General features: G+C 46.8%; 1 pseudogene; it reads right to left on the reverse strand.

Moving 5' to 3' along the window:
• Positions 1-816: 816 nt before the first annotated feature.
• LOC103637399 (putative receptor protein kinase ZmPK1) lies at positions 817-3,293 on the reverse strand (annotated as a pseudogene).
• Between the last annotated feature and the right edge of the window lie 8,065 nt (positions 3,294-11,358).

Genomic DNA, 11,358 nt, shown 5'->3' on the forward strand with positions numbered 1-11,358 from the left:
TGTTTATATATTTGTTATGAAATAAATATATGAATGGATATCACATTTCGTGTATATAAATTCTTACTTTTATGAATGATGAAGACTAGTTCTTCATAACCTTCGTCTGAAGATCATTATACCCGAAAGGAGATAATGCTTCGAAGAACGAATGTCCTTAATGTTTAACATTTATGTTGCCTTGTTTTTGGTTCACAACAATAAAAACAAATTGAACAACATAAACTCTTTGGATCACTGCGTACGCTTATACGATGTAGTTTTTGGTCGTGATCCGAGTAGATTTCTCTTTAAGTTTGTTTTGAGAAAACCCCATCCTTCTCGGGATTTATGATCTGTGACTTGATTTCTTGTTTGTTCGGGTTCATACTTCACCATAAAACTTCTTACACCCCACGCAAACTGTCAGCAAAATTTGAGGAGATTATGTGAAGTTTTGACTGCGCGCCACTGCCTGACTAGGAGTTTTCATACTTTTCTGCTCAAACTTCACGATTCACCTTTTCTCCATCATATATCTTGCTACTTGCAAAATTTGATAGCATTCCAGAAAATTTTTGCAGTCTGGCACTGTCGCTTGTACGCGCGGCACTGCTGCTCAGTGTTTTTCTTGAATTTCTACTGGACCTTTGGGGTCTTTTTTGGAGTTTCTTGCGAAAGTTTGGGTTCAAACCAAGTCTTTTAGATATCGTTGAACTTATTCTCTTCTCAGGTACTTGGTTTGAGGTCAATCGATCCGTGATTGATCTGTTCTTTTGCAGAGTATTTTTGCTATCCTGAAGATTGGATTGGGACAAAGAATCAAGTCACAAGTGCTAATCTTCCAAGTTGGAGATTTTTTTAGTGGCTTCTATTCACCCTCTCCGGTCGGCTCACTAGTTCTGATCCTAACAGTATATGGCTCTACTTGTACGCGGGATGCTCGTCCTCGTCGTCGCAGGCTGTGAGATCCTTGGCAACGTCGTCCATTGTCGGCCGGTTGGCCCTGTCCTCCATACACGATAAGGAAATCCGCACCATTTGCAGGGCCTGTCGGGGATTAAACTGCCCCTGCAACCTACCGTCCACCAATGGAACGACGTCGCCGGAAGCCACCACCTGTCTCAAGGCCTGGGCGATCTGCGATATCTCCAGGCGCTCCCCGCCCGCCGTGGTCTGGTCACACACCCTGCACCCCACGACCATCTCCAGCAGCACAATGCCATAGCTGTACACGTCCACCTTGGCGTTGATGGGGACATTCAGCGCCCACTCCGGCGCCATGTACCCCGTCGTCCCTCATGCGCGACAGCCGCATGCCGTCGCTGTCGCCGGCGCCGTCGTCCCTAGAGCTTGGCCAGCCCGAAGTCGGCGATCTTGGCGTCGAACTCCCGCGTCAGCAGGATGTTCTCCGGCTTCACGTCGCAGTGGATGACCCACTCGAGGCACTCGTGGTGAAGGTAGGCTAGGCCCCTGGCCGTGCCCAGCGCGATCCTGTACCGCTCGCGCCATGGTAGCGTCCTGTCCGCCGTGCCGAACAGGTGCCTGTCCAGCGACTCGTTCTCCATGTACTCGTACACCAGCAGCTTGTGCTTGCCCTGGGAGCAGAACCCCCAGGTCCTGACGAGGTTGATATGGTTGATCCGTCCGATCAACGTCATTTCCGCCCAGAACTCGTCGTCGCCCCCCGCCACGTTCGTCAGCTTCTTCACGGCCACCACTTTCCCTTTGTCGAGCACGCCGCGGTAGACGACGCCGGAGCCGCCCCGGCCGAGCTCTTCCTTGAAGTTCCCCGTCGCGTCCTTGAGTTCCCGGTACGTGAACCTCCTGAATTGGCCCCTCACCATCCTGTAGCCTGCCTCCTCTAGCGAACTGGGTATGCTCTGCTTGCTGGAGAGAAACCACCAGCCTGTAGCAATGAAGATAAGATCGAGAACTCCCAGCACTCCGGCGAACGCGAACAGGTACGACCATTGGAACGTGTCCGGCGTTCCTTGGACGATCTCGGGGCCGTCAGGATCGCAAGCAAGGCCTTGGGAGCTACGTGCGGACACTGACCGAGCCGAGGGATCGAAACCGATTGGCACTTTGAGGTAGATGTTGCCTATGAAGTCTGGAGACGTGTAGCCGCTGAAGAGGGAGCCTTTTCGGTAGCATTTGCCATGCCCTTCGAACGGCCGGTAGGAGAAGGCGGCGCACGAGCACATCTCCAAGCACAGTTTCTTGCAGTACTCAAACGTAACCGAGTTGTTGTACGCCATGTCGTGGCCGTAGAAGTCGGTGTGCGGTACCTCGACGAACTTAAACCTCTGCTCCGGCAGCGCCGCTTGGCTGCAGTTGGTGGTGACGCTGAACATGGGCTTGCAGCCTTGTCGCCAGTCGTGCTGGTCGACCATCTGGTGCCCCGGCGCGCACAAGCACCTGAGGCTCGGCAAGTACACGCAGATGGCGTTCCGGCCGCACAGCCCGTGAGTGGAGCACGCCTGCGCCATAGCCGCCCACGTCACTGTCCAACCCCCCGTCGATGGGTCCAGACTCCAGACTGTAGATCCTCAGGTCGCCGTCCGGATCGATGGTCAGCCGTCTCTTGATTCCGGGGACTCCCAGGTCGGAGGCGACGACTTGCAGGTTGTCGCTGGACAGGAAGACGCCGGCGTCGTCGAGGACGGCGACCCTCGAGCTGTTGTAGGATGTCCGGCCGTTCGGGAAGACGGCGTAGTCCGTATTCGGCCAGTAGATGCTCGATGCGTCGGGGCCGTCGTAGCGGAGCCGCAGCACGTTGTCGTTGTCGTAGTAGAGGATGAAGTACCTGGACACCAGCGTGGTGTCCTTGGTAAGCCGCTGCGACGGGACCAGCGTGTCCACCGGCCAGTCGAAGCTTTGCCACAGGGTGCGGCCGCCACCGCTCGACGATGGATCATCCGAGATGACGAGGTTTCCGGTGTCGAGGAGGGAGACGGAGAGACCAGCGCCGCTGGTTTTGCTCTCCCACACCGTCGTCCCGATCCCGTTGGCGCCCGAGAGAGCCAGGCTCCCGTCGTGACGGAACGAGATCCTGGACCCCCTGCCGTTCACGGGCGCGTCGGGGTTTGCCGTCCAGACGGCGGTCTTGTTCGCTGCGTCGCTGTACCAGACGGAGAAGGAGAAGGCGTTGTTGCCGGCCTCCAGGAAGCCGCAAGAGAAGGTGGCGTCGGGGGACACAAGGAAGGCCGCGCGTGGTCTTCCACGGAGAGGGAGGAGCCGGCGCGCAGCGTGTGCTGCGCCGACGCTGACGAGCGCAGCAAAAGGGGGAGTAGAGCATAGATGTCCAATAAGCACGAGGCCCGCGAGCCCGGCACGAAGCCCGTTTTTTGGGCCCGGTCCGAGCCCGGCACGGCCCAGTTATAGGCGGGCCCGGGCCGGCCCGGCACAAATAAGTGGGCCGGGCTCGGACAGGAAATTAGGCACGGTGGGCTAGCCCGGCACGGCCCGTTTAGCTTTAAGCCCGTTAAGCCCGCTTTTTTTACACTAAAACGTGCTTTTCGGCCCGCATAGCCCGCTTTTCGGACCGTTTTTTTCGTGCTAAACGGGCCGGCCCGGCCTGTTTAGGCCCGTTGCGGGCCGGGCTCGGACAAGAAATTGAGCCCGCATGCTTAATCGGCCCGACCCGGTTTTTTAATCGTGTCTGACGGACCGGGCCCAAAACGGGTCGGGCTTCACCGGGCCCGGGCCGGACCGGGCCGGACGGCCCGTTTAGACATCTCTAGAGTAGAGAAACCTGCAGGAAGGCTAGACGGGGGAGTATTCGCAGCATTCTATAATGCTTTGCTGGCAAGGAAACGAATGATAGTATGCCAGCCATTTGATTTGGATGTACTCTTTGTTCCTGACGAAACTCAATATTTAGGGCCTGTTTGTTTACCCCAGATTATATAATCTGGATTAAATAATCCTAAGAGGCAAACAAACAGTCCAGCTTATTTGTCCAGATTATATAATCTAACCCCTTGGATTATGATAATCCATAAGCAAGTGAGGAGGTGCTTATTTCAGATTATTTTTTTTCCACTTTCCCACTACCCTTTCAAGTTTCCTAGAAATTACCCACCATTGCCATTATAATCCACCGAATCGTTTTTGCGCCTAGTACTAATCAATTTGGGGATGAAGAAGGTGACATGAATGCCTTCCGTGATAATATTACTAATGCAATATTTGCCAATGTCAATTGTTTTTTTTTTCATATATGAGTTTCAACCTAGTACAAATATAGAGGGTATTCTTGTCTTCCTCATACAAAAGAATCCTATTAACAACTCAAATAATCTGGGTAAACAAACAGTACTACTCAGATTATACAATCCAGATTATATAATCCTCTAAAAATAATCCAGATTATATAATCATGGGGGTAAACAAACAGACCCTTATTTATGGCTCTCCACGGCTCGGCGTATGGGCGCAGGGACGACTCCAGTCCACACTGCGTCTCTCCCACGGCGGCGGTGCCCGGTTTGTCTCGCGGGCACTTTGACCGACGCGGCGACGCCCCGTTCTTCTACAGTGCAGCAAACAGAGGTGGACGGTGGGCCAGGACATAGCGCTGGCGCTGCCCAGGGCACGGCGGGGCCCTGGCCGCCGCAGCACATGGCCCCTGCACCATATTTGTGACATATAGACTACAGTATTTCTACCGAATTTTTTGCATTTTAGCCCTTTATCAGAAATAAAATCACGCTTAGACCTAAAAAATTTTAATTTCAATTTTAGACCCTTGGCACCTAGCTCAACGCCACAAATCTTGGCGCCGAGCTAGGACTTAACCGCGCGGACCGTTTCTTCTTCGCGTCTCTTCTCTGTTCGTTGGCGTTTCTAAAAAACCTCAGCACCGCCGCCAGCCCCGCCGCCAGCCCCGCCGTCGCCCGCCACCGCGCGCGCCCGCCCCCGCCCCCGCGTGCGCCCCGCCGCCGCGCGCCCGCCGCCAGGAGCTCCACGCGCCAGTAGGTAATTGTTTTCAATGTTTCTAATATTTACTTAGTTAGTAAATTGTTAGTGTTTAGCATATTGTTAGTTATTGTTAGTGTTTAGTAAATAGTTAGCTATTGTTAGTGTTTAGTAAATTGTTAGTGTTTAGCATATTGTTAGCTATTGTTAGTGTTTAGTAAATTGTTTAGCATATTGTTTAGTAAATTGTTAGTGTTTAGTAAATAGTTAGCTATTGTTAGTGTTTAGTAAATAGTTAGCTTCCTCCACGCGCCAGTAGATATCGTGCAGTTTTGTGTGTTGGCAACCATCGTGTTGTCGTTTATTTGAAGGTTTTAGAAACATCACTTTACAGGGGAGGTGCTGCCAAATTTTTTATTCACAATAGTATTTTTTGCACATAGGTGTTTTTCCGACTTGACCTTCTCCACCGTTAGCTGGACTCGTAGGCGATCTCAGGTATACATTGTGATTATGTAATTTCGTTTGATGTGGTCATTTAATATTTACTATATAGTTATTAGTTAATAAGTAGTTATTATTTATTTATTATTTAGTAAGTTTTTAGGCTTAAGTACCTAGCCATTATTGAGTTAGTAATCCATTTTTGCAATAGATGGACACCCTAGTGACACTATACCATGGAGGAAGCGTGGGGATAGATGCTTATGGGAATGTTAGTTTTGATGGTATGAAGATCGTGACCATGTTATTCGATGAAAGACCATCTTTTGACAAGATTTTCTCTCGAGCTTGTGAGGAGATTAGTTGCAACATAAACGACCCTAGAATATCAATTCAGGGTTTGTTGTCCCATATTACATATGGAACAGTTGTCCGACGGTTGATCTCCATTGCCTCAGAAGATGATTGGGTGAGGTATGTAAGAATTGTGAAGACGATGCTTCCACCATGTTTGGATGTGGTTGTTCGGCCATTATCTGTTACTCATCGTGATGCTGAAGTCGGGTTGTCTCCACAAATGCCAAATGCATCTCGTATTGAAGCTCCTTTGGTAGAGCTTCCGGAAGATGTGGTTGTTCTGCCCGATGCTCAATCGGGGCCACACGAGTATGGGATTTCTCGTCCTCTTCCTGGCGTTTGTGGGGCTTCTAATCCGGTGGTAACCGCCCAAGGGATCCCATTGACCCAGGATCCAGTTCAGGATCATCCTAGTAAGTGTCTTTGACACGTTGTTCATATCCATCGTTATTTCGTTTGATTAGACTTTTTAATGTGGTATTTCTTGCTTGGACCCGATGCAGGATCTCCACAAATCGATAATGGTGCTTATCTTGATGTACCTGTATCATATAATATGGACAACATATGCAGAGCATCCAATAGTGTTGATGTTCAGATTGAGGATGAGGAGAAGCCATATGAGGCTACACGGGCCTTAGATTCTGATGATGACCGTCCGATTCAAGAAATGACCGAGCAAGAAATTGAACTCATAAGACGTTTGTGTCCCAAGCGTGACCCTGCAGTACATGAATTTAGCAGTCTAAGTCATTCCACCCGTGCATATGCTGAAGGACGTGATGATGAACTGCTAGAGGCTCCGGATAACACCGACAACATTGAGATTAAGGTAGGCTTACTTTTCAAGGACCTGCCTACACTGAGACGATGGCTACAGGAATATTCTGTGAACCGCAAGAGAGGCCGTTCAAGGTGAGACACTCGTATGCACATCGTCGTTACACTGTTGTGTGCGAGGTGTCGGAATGTAATTGGAGGGTATGTGCGCGAAGGCAGAAGGAAACCGGAAAGTTTAAGATCACCAAAATTGTAGGTCCACACACTTGTGCCCAGACAGAGCTGAGCTCTAAGCATCGTCAGTTGACATCTACCCTAATTGCGAAAAGGATATTGGGGATATTGAAGGGTCAGCCAAACTTGAAGGTGAAGTCAATTATGACCATGACTTCGGAGCTGTTTGGTTACATGATCAAATATGGGAAAGCATGGAGGGCAAAGCAGCGAGCATGGAAGATGATATACGGGGATTGGGAGGAGGGTTATGAGAAGTTACCAGCATTATTCAATGCAATCAAAGCAAAAAACCCAGGCGCAGGGAGCCGTTGCTGCCACGTCACACCTCGGCGCCATAGACTGTGGCGCCGAGATGTGTTACCTCGGCGCCATAGCCTATGGCGCCGAGCATCGGGTCCAAACTTGCATATAAAATTTCTGGGGGTCCAAACGTAAATATTTTTCAAAAGTAGGGCTGAAAAAGAAAAAATTCGGGCATTTCTACAGTAGGTGGTAGGATCGAGCAGTTGATTGAAAGGTTTTCAAGTATTCTTTTGTTATAATAAATATTGCTCTTTAAAATATTTTTCTTCCTCATATACTAAATCAAAAAATACACGAAGAGCAATTTTGTCAAACGATCTGTAAAAAACATTGACCCCTCCAAAATAGTTGTTCTTTTAAAATAATTGGAGCCGAAGCTGGAGCTATCCCAAACAGAGTCTAGGTGAGGTGGTCATGGAGGTCTAGCTCGTCGAGTTGTGCATTACCGTTTGAGTTTGACGCGTCGTGATGCCAGTATTGGTTTCCATCGTTCGTACGTACATGCATACAACGTATGAGTGATTGTAGTAGATTCCCTTAGTGCCAGGGAATTCGAGTGACTAGGTACTATGTGGCATTTATCCGTGAAAGGGCAAGCGATGTAGGCTAGATTGACTATCTAGCTTTGGTACTTTGCCGATGTAGCTATCGTTTTAATATTATAACTGTTTAAGAGCAACTCCAATAGTATCTTAAACCCATAAGCAATTTAAAAAGAGAGGTTCAACAGGAACCCTATTTTAATTAAAATTCATAAAAAAAATTAGGGACCAATATCACAAGCAGTATATTTGAGACCCATAGTGGACCGGCTCAATACTCCCTCGGAATTTTCACCGAGCAGTTTCTCTCCTTCGTTGTCGCCGTATTTGAGACCAATATATTGTGGACTCCCTTTGGAATCTGGCCGTGTGAGTACCAGAAGTTCAACTCTAGCTTTTATATAAAAAACTTTAAAATCCGGTTGTTTGGTATGTATGTGGATAAAAGTTTTAGTCTCAGTTTCATGATCTGTGTAACATGCTGATGGAAGATAAAAACTTCGAAAGAGAAAACATCTTTCTGATAAACAGTCTGACATCACAGTGTAACATCATAGATTAGTCAGAAACAAGAGGTAACTAAAATGAAAATAGTTTGACATCACAGATTACAGCACAAATTATTCAGAGAAAAACAAGATAACTGATAAACATGTATGGTTCCAAACTATTGTTGCTCAGTACGTTGACTTCGATGCTCCCATAGATGTTCCACTAGGTCCTGTTGTAGTTGATTACGAATGTGCAGATTTCTTTATGCTTACCAACAAACGACGAAAAATTTGAAGTCCCTTCATGAGAAACCCAACCACTTGTCTCAGCATCACCCTTGTCATAAGGTGGCTCAACACGACATTTGTATCGTTTATCTTCTATTATCATATTGTGCATTATTATGCAAGCATTGGGCTGCTGAATAATTTTTGTCCTTCAAATTTGCTGGTGCCTTAATTGTTCTCACAAAGGTTCACCAATTATGATAGATCCCATCTGCTAAATAGTATCTCTTATCATAATTGTTTATGTTAATTGTATAGTTAGCTGATGTGACTTCCCCTTGAGCAAGTGTGTAAAAAAGATGGGATCTATGCAAGACATTAATATTGAAAGACCCTGGTAGACCAAATAATGCATGCCATATCAATAAATCGGTAGATGCCATATCCTCTAGTACAATAGTTGGTTCTTTCACAAGACTGCAATACATGCCTTGATAAGTTGTAGGACAATTTTTCCATTTCCAATATATACAATCAACTCTACCAATCATTCCAGAAAATCCATGTTGTTCACCAATAGTAACAACCTAGCTGTATCACTTTCGTTTGGAGGTCTTAGACACTTTGGTCCAAAAACCTCACAAGCTATCGTGACAAATTTTCGTAGGCTCTCGATGGTCGTGCTTTCTCCAATCCATAAATACTCATCAACGTAATCTGCTGGAACACCATAAGCAAGATGTCTAAAAGTTGCGGTCACCTTTTGAAGACAAGAAAACCCAAGAGCACTGAGAGCATTTCTTTTCTGAGCAAAATAGTGATCATGTTGTTTAACAACTTTAGCTATCCACATTAAAAGATGACGACTCATCCGAAAGCGTCGTCAGGAATGTTGAAGTATTAGACATTTTCCAGATTAAATTCCGAATATAAATCATGACCAACAATAAATAGTTTAGGTGTCTGTTCCACAACAAGTAAACTAGCAGGTTACCTAACAGCATAATCATAAAAATGCAACACACCTCTACCATAACAGATGAACTGAAGTATAAGGTCAAATCAAATGATGCGTACTGATCAAACATACTGGTAGACTACTGTAGAGTCGAGATGGCGGACTAGAGGGGGGGGGGGTGAATAGTCTTTTCTAAAACTAATTATGATGGCTAACACAAATAAATACGGAATTAAGACTATTTTGGTTTAGCTAAGACTACACTCCTCTAACTATAACAAACACCTGACAAAAGATTATAATTGAAGCAACTAAGGTGCCAAAATAGTGAAAGAGCTCTCCCATACAAATCTAGTTAGCAACGTCATACAAATTATACAAATGTAATTCTAAGCATACCGATAACTCCTAAACATACTAGTAAGTAGAGAGCACAAAGCACAAGCACTACTAGAGAGAAACAACTACTTAGCTACACAAGCTAAGTAAAATAGATTAGCTACACAAGCTAACAACAAGTGAGCAACTATTTTATAATAGGTATGATTAGATATACAAGAGCATACAAGAGCAACAAATACTCACTAGCATAAGTATATGAAAAAGTAAATACAAGCTAGTGAGGAAAGCTGCAAACCAACGGGGAGATGATGACACTTGACAAAATGATTTTTTCCCGTGGTGTCGATGACTTGCCGGTCACCCCTAGTCCACGTTGAGGTAGATTCAAAGCTCCCAAATGCTCCTCTATCAAGTCTCCACTTGATCTCTTGAGCCGGATTGGTCAATGAATCCTCAAACCTCGATTCCACTAGAGTTGCTTTTCACCGCTCCGGTGAGGCAAGCACAACGCCTCTCATAATCACCACCACGTCCTCTTCACAATCTCCTTTGAAGAGCTCACGGGGAACCACCACCTAACCGTCTAGGAGGCGGCAACCTCCAAGAGTAACAAGCCAACGACCTCACTTGATGATCTCCCTAGTGCCTCAAAGATCAACAACTTGATGCAATGCACTAGATGGCTCTCAATCTCACTAGAATGCAATCCCAACCAATATGAGTGAGAGAGAGGGAGAGGAAAGGCTCCAATATGCTCACAAGTGTTCCAAATGGCCTCCTACACACTATCAACTCGGGCAACACAAGTATATATAGCCCCCTCTCCAAAACTAGCCGTTATGGGCCAAATGCACCTTTTCTGCGCACATGCGAACGATCTGCAATACAAGCCCGGACCGTCCGCACAAGAATCCCAACGGCTATAAATGGTTATAAAAATGTCAGAGCATTCAAAAATGACTTGCGGACGGTCCGCCCCTCAAGGTCGGACGGTCTGCGATACATAAAAATGAGCCAAAACAAAGTTTTGCTGACTCTACACATTTGCTGAAATTTGTACTACGGACGGTCCGCACCTGGACCCTGGACGGTCCACAATACAAAATATTTGTATTGTGGACGCTCCGCACCTGGACCCTGGACGGTCCGCAATACAAAATATTTGTACTATGGACGGTCCGCACTCAGGCCCCGGATGGTCCGCAGTTCAAAAAACAAAACCAAAACAGAACTACTCGAGTTCTGTCCAAACACCAGTCCTTCAACTACGGACGGTCCGCCACCTGGGACCAGACGGTCCGCATTACAAAAACTTCACAAAACACAGAAACTCCGTGTTTCTGCGCATCATCTCAAGTTAGACCTGCAGACGGTCCGCCATGCTGGCCCGGACGGTCCGCGGTACCTCAATTCAGCCCACATTCAAGAAATCGCTTTTGAATAAGTTTCTTTCACGAACCAAAGAGTTGTTAGCCCTCATGCAAATGCACCAACTATATGAGCAATGAGGCACTAAAGACATGTCAAGTAAGATAATTGACCCCTCTTGATAGTACGGCTATCTAGCCTACTAACCCGGTCAATTATCAACCTCTAAGCACCTTTTGACCGGTAAAACAAAAACCTATTGTTATACCTTTGCCTTGAGCATTCAATTCCATCTCCTTAAATGATGAACAATGGGCATCCATAAGTGTAGCCAACCATGATACCTTTTACCATTTGTCCATAGCATGAAGTTCCTCCACCATCATCATCAAGCCACTTGATCAAA

Source organism: Zea mays, chromosome 8, assembly GCF_902167145.1.
Source record: "Zea mays cultivar B73 chromosome 8, Zm-B73-REFERENCE-NAM-5.0, whole genome shotgun sequence".
Lineage (NCBI taxonomy): Eukaryota > Viridiplantae > Streptophyta > Magnoliopsida > Poales > Poaceae > Zea > Zea mays.